The sequence below is a fragment of the Ovis aries genome, chromosome 12 (assembly GCF_016772045.2).
Source record: "Ovis aries strain OAR_USU_Benz2616 breed Rambouillet chromosome 12, ARS-UI_Ramb_v3.0, whole genome shotgun sequence".
Taxonomy (NCBI): domain Eukaryota; kingdom Metazoa; phylum Chordata; class Mammalia; order Artiodactyla; family Bovidae; genus Ovis; species Ovis aries.
This window is the reverse complement of record NC_056065.1, coordinates 56850494-56860200: the sequence shown is the minus strand read 5'-3', so window position 1 is coordinate 56860200 and position 9707 is coordinate 56850494. Positions and strand designations below refer to the sequence as shown.

At 40.6% G+C, this 9707-nt stretch overlaps 1 pseudogene; it reads left to right on the top strand.

The window, feature by feature from the left end:
- Positions 1-5630: 5630 nt before the first annotated feature.
- On the top strand, positions 5631-6588 carry LOC101117349 (small ribosomal subunit protein eS4, X isoform-like; annotated as a pseudogene).
- The last annotated feature ends 3119 nt before the right edge of the window (positions 6589-9707 follow it).

Genomic DNA, 9707 nt, shown 5'->3' with positions numbered 1-9707 from the left:
CTTTGGAGATGCCTAGGGCGGTTTCCGGGGCTCATCTCACCACACAATAAGGGAGGACTGATCATGTAGAGAAAATTTTACAGGCAACACACGTGACTTCTGAAAGAAGGTCAAGGCACTCACTCCGAACCAGTGGAGACTCAGGAGACCTAAATCTGTCTCAGAGTCCAGCAAATCCCAGCATGACATTGTGGACCCTTATGGAGCCTTGCTTCCCCTAAGTCACTTTGAGGGCTCATTTGAAGACACAAGGTGCTGTCAAACACCAGAACTGAGGTCTGCCCTTAGAGGTGGTCCTGAGATGGTGACGCTGCAAGGAGCTATGCCAGGAAGCAAGAAACTCTGGAATGACCCAGAGGACCTTTCAAAAGCTGCTGACAGGAGCAACTGGGAGTTTACCAGGAGAAAATGCTGCTGGGAGTCATTGAGTCACTCCACGTAGGGAGGAAGGGGCACCAGGAGCCGGGCCACTGGCCTCTCCTGCCACTGAGGGTCATGAACCACAAAAGCTGTTGCCATAATAGCAATTTCTAAAAGACAGTTTTGGAAACTGCCAATTGAACTGATTCTCATTATTTGAAGTAACTGATTCCTGGGTCAGAACTGGGAGATCATATTGCTCAGAAATTCTGGCCCTCCTTACCATCAGTTCAGGGGTCAAAGTGCTGGTAACTGAGTAGCAAACTGTTGAGGGAACACATGAGCTCAGAGTCAAAAAGACCTGGATGTGAGTTCTGGGATTTCCATTCTGTGACCTTGGGTAAGTCCCTTAATCCTCTGAGCTTCAAAGTATTTAAGGGGTTAATATATATATAAATGCTTTATAACATGGAAAGTATCAGGAAAATTTTGAAAACGTTATAATCTTTTTTTTTTCAGTATGTTCTTCAATGAAGAGAATAATTAACAATTTTGCACAAGAAAAAACTGAAGGGAATAGAGCCCTGGAATATATGAGTGGGGGCCCAAGCCCATTTCAGAGACCCTTAACAGGAACCTCGTTGAAAGTTCAGATGAGGTTTGGAGAATGAGAGCCTCACTAATGACTCAGATCAGATTCGAATTTGTGATTTCAAGTCCTTGAGCCTCTCCGTAGATGTGGTACAAGTTTTCAGTTGCTTAATGAGGCCTGAAATCCCATTTTGTTTCCCACAAAAAAACACCTGAAAGTTTCCTGAAGAGGATTTTTTTACCAAAAAAAAAAAAAAAAAGTTAAGCATAACATATCTGTGGTTGATCCTCTGTCAATATTTGTTGTTTTTATTTAGTCAGTAAGTTGTGCCCAACTCTTTGCAAGCCCATGGACTGTATAGCCCGCCAGGCTCCTCTGTCCGTGGGATTTCCTAGGCAAGGATACTGGAGTGGGTCCCTTCCAAAGTCCCTTGGGGAAACAAGAAGGCAGCAATGTAGATGAGAGAGGACCCGTTAGAGGATGTGATTTCAGCTGCTGTGCTGACTTGGGATGCCCTTTAGAGATGTGCAGACTGGGCTTCCGTGGGGCAGCCGCGCTCCCCACCCCTCGCCATCACCAGCACACATCCGAGCAGCAACACGACCTACTTGCCTCCCTTGCCTTGGGCACTGTCTTCTGTTCTGGCAACTGGTGGTGCTTCTGAAAGACTCCATCTGCCTATCCACTTCGAGTTTCCATTGAACTGACATCTGGGATTCAAAACTTTTCAGTCTACTGTCAACAGAGCCTTTCTTTTAAAAAGAGAGAGGGAAAGAAAAAGAAAACAACAACAACAACAAAAAAAATAAACCTCTCAAGCAGTGAAAGAATCCAAACACTATCTAAAACAAAACAGAGAAACAGCATTCTTTCTGTCTTGTTTTTTAAATAGAGCTTTCCACACCCCCACGTGTTTATGCTATAATTAGAAAGTCTGTTGTAGAGAGGGTGTTTTGATCACCCTCTAAAAGTCTTGTTTTTGTAATACTGACTTTACCATATGATATTAATTTGGGGAAAGAAAAATAACAGGAAAGCAGCTACAGCACAAAGAATTCTACAAGGCAGTGCTATGGTGTAGCAGAGGCAAAAATAATAATAGGGACTTCCCTGGTGGTCCACTGGTTAAGACTTCGCCTTCCAATCCGGAGGATGTGGGTTCCACCCCTGGTTGGGAAGCTAAGATCCCATGTGCCTTGTGGCTAAAAAAACAAAACATAAAACAGGAGCAATGTTGCAACAAATTCAATGAAGATATTAATCATAATAATGTATATTAATGTTTTCAAGCATGAAAGTGATGAGAGTCTTAACTTCAAGTCCACGTTGACTCTTCTCTAGACTATTGGAAGAGACTGACTTGATTATCCCGTTCTTTCCCTTTGATTCAATCTCCAGAGATTATTGTCCTGAATCCCAAGGCTGCTCAGGCCCTTGCTCTAGTCAGAACTGTCTTAGTAGATACTCACCACCTACAGAATTAAGGACTGCCCCCAGATTTGGAACCCAGGGCCACCTTCAGTCATTTTCTGCAGGGTTGATACTGCCTGTCCCCAGGACGGGTTTGAAAATATTTGAGAATTCTTTTCATTGGTCAAAATGCCATGGAGCACTGATGACTTTTGAAGCAAAGTCCCTAAGACAGCAAAGACCCATTCACCCCCCAAAACCAGTAGCACACCCACTGAGAAACTCTGAGCCTAATTTTTCAACTTTTCGTAACTTGATTTTCTACTCCGTCCTCTGTCATATCCAACTTGGCAGCCACCTTGACTAGTCCCATCTCTAACCTCCATTCATGTGCTCACACTGGTCTCTAGTCTGAAATGTCCTTCCCAACTCACTGATCTTTACCATTCTCAGTTCTTCAAAACTCAGAATAAACTATCCCCATCCTCCAATCAACATTAATTTCTCCATTTTTGTGTTCCTACATCACTCTGCTTATACCTCCACACTTACTGTATTCTGCCTTACAGTATTGCCATTGTTATTACTCTTATCTCTACTACCAAATAATATATTTCTGGAGGGCAGGACTTGCCTTATTCAGCTTTATATACCTGGAACACTGAACTTTCAGTGCCTGGTACTTAGTAGATTTGTCGAATTCATTTGAATTATGCTCATGATTTGTAAATATATTTTTCTATCAAATGTATGTGTATGTGAGGACATTCTAAATTTTTTTTGCTACTAGTGGATTTAATATGTAAAGTCTTATTTTAATGGGGCTTCCCAGGTGTCCCTAGAGGTAAAGAATCTGCTTGCCAATGCAGGAGACATAAGAGATGTGAGATGTTAGAGATGTAAGAGTTCCATCCCTGGGTCAGGAAGATCCCTGGAGGAGGAAATGGCACCCGACTCCAGTATTCTTGCCTGGGGAAACCCCGTGGACAGAGGAGCCTGGCAGCTACAGTCAATGGGGTCACAGAGTCAGACACGACTGAGGGTCTGAGCACGACAAACAACCACAAATTTTATTAGTTCTTCCTAGGCAAAAAACTGTTTGAATAAATTGAAAAAAATGGTTGGTTTCCTGTCATTGTAACTGAGACAGGGTTTCAAAAAAAAGAGCCAAAAGGATTTAGTCTTTCAAACGTCACAGCAAAAGGAAAATGTAATTTTTTTGTGTTACTCACTGAGATCTTTGTGTACACATACCTCTTCAGATGACTAAACTTTACAAATTTCACTTGACTTTAATTCAACTTTCCAAAAAAAAAAAAAACTTTTTAAAGTAACCTTTGGATTGGGATGAAACGTGGAAAATTTCAACTCAAAGTCAGATATTTGGGGGGTTTTTCCCCTAGGAAGCCGTGTGCAAATAAAAACAAGGTTTGGCAGGAGCATTTTATAAACCACCTTTACCCTAGGACGGGTCACTGCCAGTGCCATATTTGTTGATGAGATGTTTGCAAAAGGCCTGCTGCAGAAACACAGTCTGTGACTTGATTTTGCTGAAGATTTCATCTGTGAAGATTTTCTTTTCCAGTTACAAAGTTCTCCCAAGAGGACATAGCTTCTTTTTGGAAGCCTGTGAAGTGTTGGCAAGCCTTGCCCTGTTTACCATGGAAACTTGTACTTGGATAGAATTACAGTGTATGACCTGGTACAAGCATAGATGGATGTCTGATGCCTGCTATTTTCTCTTCATATTGATTTGAATTTTATAAACCACAGAACCAGATCAAATGACTTTGATCTTTCCTGTTCATTCGTTCACGGTGGCATACAGTCATACTCATATAGCCTTGAAAATAGATTGGCAGATAACAGAACATATGTTACTATTGAAATGTATAGGCTTGGTTCTAATTAATCTACAGATTGCTCTACTAAGTTGCTTCAGTCATGTCCAACCCTTTGCGACCCTATGGACTGTAGTCTGCCAGTGTCCATGGGATTCTCCAGGCCAGAATACTAGAGTGGGTAGCCTATCCCTTCTCCAAAGGATTTTCCCAAGCCAGGAATCAAACCAGGGTCTCTTGCATTGCAGGCGGATTCTGTACTAGCTGAGCTAAAGGGAAGCCATTTCACTCTAATCTGCAGAGGGCTGTCTGAAAAGAGAGTAGTCCATTTGTAAGCATGGATGATTTAATATCAACTTGTCTATTTTTTTTTTCCTTAGGAAGTTCTAAACTACCATATGCTTTGAAATTGCATTAATGCACTATTTTTTTTTTAATGAGAAAGAAAATAAAAAGAACTAGCCTTGCCTATAAATTGGTATTCTGCTTTCCTGTAACTGTTTTAAATATCTGGCCCAGAATTGAGTAAAAAGAATTATTTTTATGTCTTTGGGAAATAGTTAACAGTTATAGCTCAGGACCTCATCACTTCTTGCCTGGATTACTGTAACAATTCTAACTTGATTCCAGACCACAGTTCTCATACCCTATTCTCAATCTATTTGCCACACTCATACTGGCATTGTCATTCAAAACACAGATCTGATCACCCCAATCCAACGGTCAAAACCCTTCAAAGGTTTTAGGAGTACTTTTAGGAGAGAATGCCAAGTTAGTGAGGCATACAAAGCTCTATCCTAGTCTTCCGTTTGCCGCACACTATTCTTACTCAATATTCCACTGTATATATGCTACTCGCTTGAATTTTCGCTCAGCTGTGCCTCTCTACCATTGAACCAGCTGCTCCCAAACATATAATGTCACTACAGTAACTCCCTGCTCTTTCCGTGGCTTGCTCCTATTCGGCTTACAGCTCATAGGCCACTTTCTCCAAAAACCAAGGCAAATTTCCTCATCTAGTAAGGGTGACCTCCGCAAGTGTTCCAGTAACACTTGTGCCTATCTTCAGGATGACAGCTATCACACAGCATTGCATTTTAATGACATGGAAGTCCCAAGAGACCACAGTTTATCCTGAGTTTAACAAATATCCCAGAAGGTAGATGGTACTCAATGAAAACTGATCAAATTATGAGCAAAAGGATGAATGAAGGAATAAAATTTAGGGGCTTACTTCTTCTGGTTATACTTGGAGACACTGAAATCTTGAATTTGCAATTTTGAATGGACCTCAATTATCAGGAATTATTTTTTCTGTTTTTACACTTTGAGAAGACAACGTCAATTTAAGAACCAAGTTGACTTCAAAGAAAGTTTAGGTGAGCTGAAAAGGGTTAAAGAATGCTCTTTCCATGGTTAGCACTGCCATGACTCAGTGTCTCAGGAAGTATCTGAAGCATGCAGCAACTCCAAAGCACTGGATGCTGAAAAACTGATCCATGTGCTTGTTCCTTGTCCATCTACCGGTCCCCACATGCCTGGGGGAAAGTCTCCCCCTCATCACTTTCTAAGGAACAGACTTGCATGTGCTCTGACAGGAGATGAAGAAGATCTGCATGCGCGACAGTTTATTAAGATTGATGGCAGGGACTCCCCTGGTGGTCCAGTGGCTAAGACTCCGTGCTCCCAACACATGGGGCCCTGGTTCCATCCCTGGTCAGGGAACTAGACCCCCCATGCTACAACTAAAACCCAGTGCAACCAAATAAATAAATAAATACAAGAGAGAAAAAAAAAAAAGACTGATGGCAGAGATCCAAACTGATGTAACCTAACCTACCCTGCTGGATTAATAGATGTCATCAGCCTTAACAAGACCAGAAAGAATTCCCCTCTCTTCTATGACACCAAGGGTCCCTTTGCTGTTCATTGTAGTCCACCTGAGGAAGCTAAGTACAAGTTGTGCCAAGTGAGAAAGACCTTTTTGGACACAAAAGGAATCCCTCATCTGGTAACTCATGATGCTCATACCACCTACCTCCCTGATCCCCTCATCAAAGTGAATGACACCGTTCAGATTGATTTGGAGACAAACAAGATTTACCCATTCCACCAAGTTGAACACTGATAGCCTGTATATGGTGACCAGAGGTGCTAAGCTGGGAAGAATTGGTGTGATCACCAACAGAAAGGGACCTCCTGGTTCTTTTGATATGGTTCGTGTGAAGGATGCCAAAGGCAACAGCTTTGCCATCCGGTTCACTAACATTTGTGTTATTGGCAAAGGCAACAAACTACAGACATCTCTTCCCTAAGGAAAAGGGATCCATCCCACCTTTGCTGGATGAGAGAAATAAAAGACTGGCAGTCAACAGGCTGAAGTGATCTCTAGATTATGTGATTGGAAAGATCTTTATACTTAATTGAAGGTAATATTGTTTGATTTGAAAATATGTGGGTTATTTTCAAATGTCTTTGGATAATTGAAACCTATAATAATTCCACAGTGAAAAGAGAACAGACTCTATGTGACTACAATACCTTTAGACCATGAAATTTTTGCACCTTGTTTTATGTGTCTGGATATGTCTCCCAGCTTACAGTCTATGGAAACTGGAATAGAATTTGTATCCTGCTGTTGTGTGAAATTTGCATAAATCTTAGTTATGTTGAATCGGTTCTGTTGAATCAGTTCTTTTCAGGTCTACTATATCCTTCTACTTCTCTGTATATTTATTCTATTAATTTTTTGAGTTTGATATTGAAACTAAAACTAAAAATTTATCTACTTAAAAAATAACTGTACTATATAGTGGAACCATATGTAACCTTGTTCTGTATTTTCCAAGTCTCCTGTAAATGTGTTACCACATTTTCAAAATTTAAAAAAAAATTAAAAATAAAATAAAATGGAGAACCAGCAGGGACCTGCTATGTGGCAAGGGGAATTCTGTTCAGTATTATGTAACAACCTAAATGGGAAAAGAATTTGAAAGAGAATAGATACACGTATATGTATAATTGAATCACTTTGTTGTATAGCTGAGACTAACACAACATTGTTAATCAACTCTATTCCAAGACAAAATGAAAAGTTGGGACGTCAAAAAAAGATAATGTGGCATGACTAATTATTAATACAATCATCATTCAAATGATTCTGTGACCCTTTTCCGTGTGTATATTATATTGACCAACCCCAAGCATCTAAAATAAAGATGGCAACTTTAGTTTGTAACCAGTAAAGAGCCTTTAATTATTCCATAAACATTTAGGATAAAATTATTTTAAATTCACTTCAATACAAAACAATTAACAATTAACATACGTGATCTTCTTTAGAATATTTGCTAAAAACTATTTTATTAACTTGAACTAGCAAGAGGGTTTACAAATCCCCCTCAGATTTGAAACAATCTGTTCGCAGGATTTGTGACTTTTCCATTTGTTTTCCTTCATTCCTGCATATATATTGATGGTTCAAAAGCCCAGTCTTTAATTCCAGTGGCAATAAATTCAACTTTAGTCTGAATTTGTACTTCCTGACATCTTCCACCCAGTCTCCAAGAGATAAAAAAACAGTGCTTGAAATTTAGCCTTCTATGTAGAAAAAAGTCTATAGTGTGATATGAAGTACAACAGAATCTCTAACCCCCAAAATGCTTCCCTTCCTACCCCCTGCCCTTATCAGTAAATATCTGAAACTGCTATATCAAACAGAAACACGTAACAAGAGAGAATAGTCTTAAGATATCAAAGGGAATTACCACTGACTTAAATTCACTCTGCGTATTATGTTTCCCTTTCTGCCTTATTTGCCAGGAAGCTCAGAGTCAAATTTATTATTCAGTTGTAGTAAGATCAGTCCTGGGTGTTCATTGGAAGAACTGGTGTTGAAGCTGAAACTCCAATACTCTGGCCACCTGATGTGAAGAGCTGACTCATTTGAAAAGACTGATGCTGGGAAAGATTGAGGGCAGGAGGAGAAGGGGATGACAGAGGATGAGATGGTTGGATGGCATCACCGACTCAATGGACATGAGTTTGGGTGAACTCTGGGAGTTGGTGATAGACAGGGAGACGTGGCATGCTGCAGTTCATGGGGCTGCAAAGAGTTGGACACAACTGAGCGACTGAACTGAACTGACCTGAAGACTTTTCTACTTCCTGCTTCAGTTAGAAGGCCCATCCCTTTTTCAAAATTATATGGACAATATGTAACCCCCCAAAGTCACATGTTGAGTCCTAATCCCCCAGTGTGTCTATATTTGGAAGTAGGGTGCTCTAAGAATTAAGGTTCAGTTCAGTTCAGCCACTCAGTCATGTCCAACTCTTTGCAACCCCATGGACTGCAGCATGCCAGTCTTCCCTGTCCATCACCAATTCCCAAAGTTTGCTCAAACTCATGTCCATGGAGTCAGTGATATCAACCAACCATCTCATTCTCTGTCATCCCGCTCTCCATCATCCCCCTCTCCTCCTGCCTTCAATCTTCCAAGTATCAGAGTCTTTTCTAATGAATCAGTTCTTCACATCAAGTGGCCAAATTATTGGAGCTGCAGCTTTTAGCATCAGTCTGTCCAATGAATATTCAGGACTGATTTCCTTTAGGTTGGATTGGTTTGAACTCTTTGCAGTCCAAAGGATTCTCAAAAGTCTTCTCCAACACCACAGTTCAAAAGCACCAATTCTTTAGCATTTAGCCTTCTTTATGGTCCAATTCTCACATCCATACATGACTACTGGAAAAACCATAGCTTTGACTAGACAGACCTTTGTCAGCAAAGTAATATCTCTGCTTTTTAATTTACTGTCTAGGTTGGTCATAGCTTTTCTTCCAAGGAGCAAGCATCTTTTAATTTCATGGCTGCAGTCACCATCTGCAGTGATGTTTGGATCCCAAGAAAATAAAGTCTGTCACTGTTTCTATTGTTTCCCCATCTATTTGCCATGAAGTGATGGGATCGGATGCATGTCCCTTGTTTTAATTAAGGTTACATAAGATTATAAAGGTGAGGCCCTGATCCTATAGGATCAGTGTCCTTACAAGAAGAGACACTAGAGAGATGCTACTCTCCTTCCCTCTCTAACTCTCTCTGCACACACACCAAGAAAAAGCTATATGAGAACACTGCAAGAAGGCAGCCAGAAAGAGAGCTCTCACCAGAAACCAAATGAGCTAGAACCCTGATCATGGACTTCCAGCCTCTAGAACCATAAGAAAATTAATTTCTGTTGATTAAGCCACCCAGTCTACAGTATGCTCAAGATGACTATAATATATATGATGCCTGTCTTCTCTTTTTATCCGACTCTTCACTGTTTACCTGGAACCCTGTCTCTCATTCCTGGTCCCCATAAACTCTGCTGGGCTGCATCTCCCATCATCCATCTACAGTCATGAAAACTTTGAAAAGTATATTTTACAAACTGAATGAAATTAAGAAGGATAGTAACTCACACAGTAATCTGGGATCTACCCATAAACCATACTCGCAAACTTA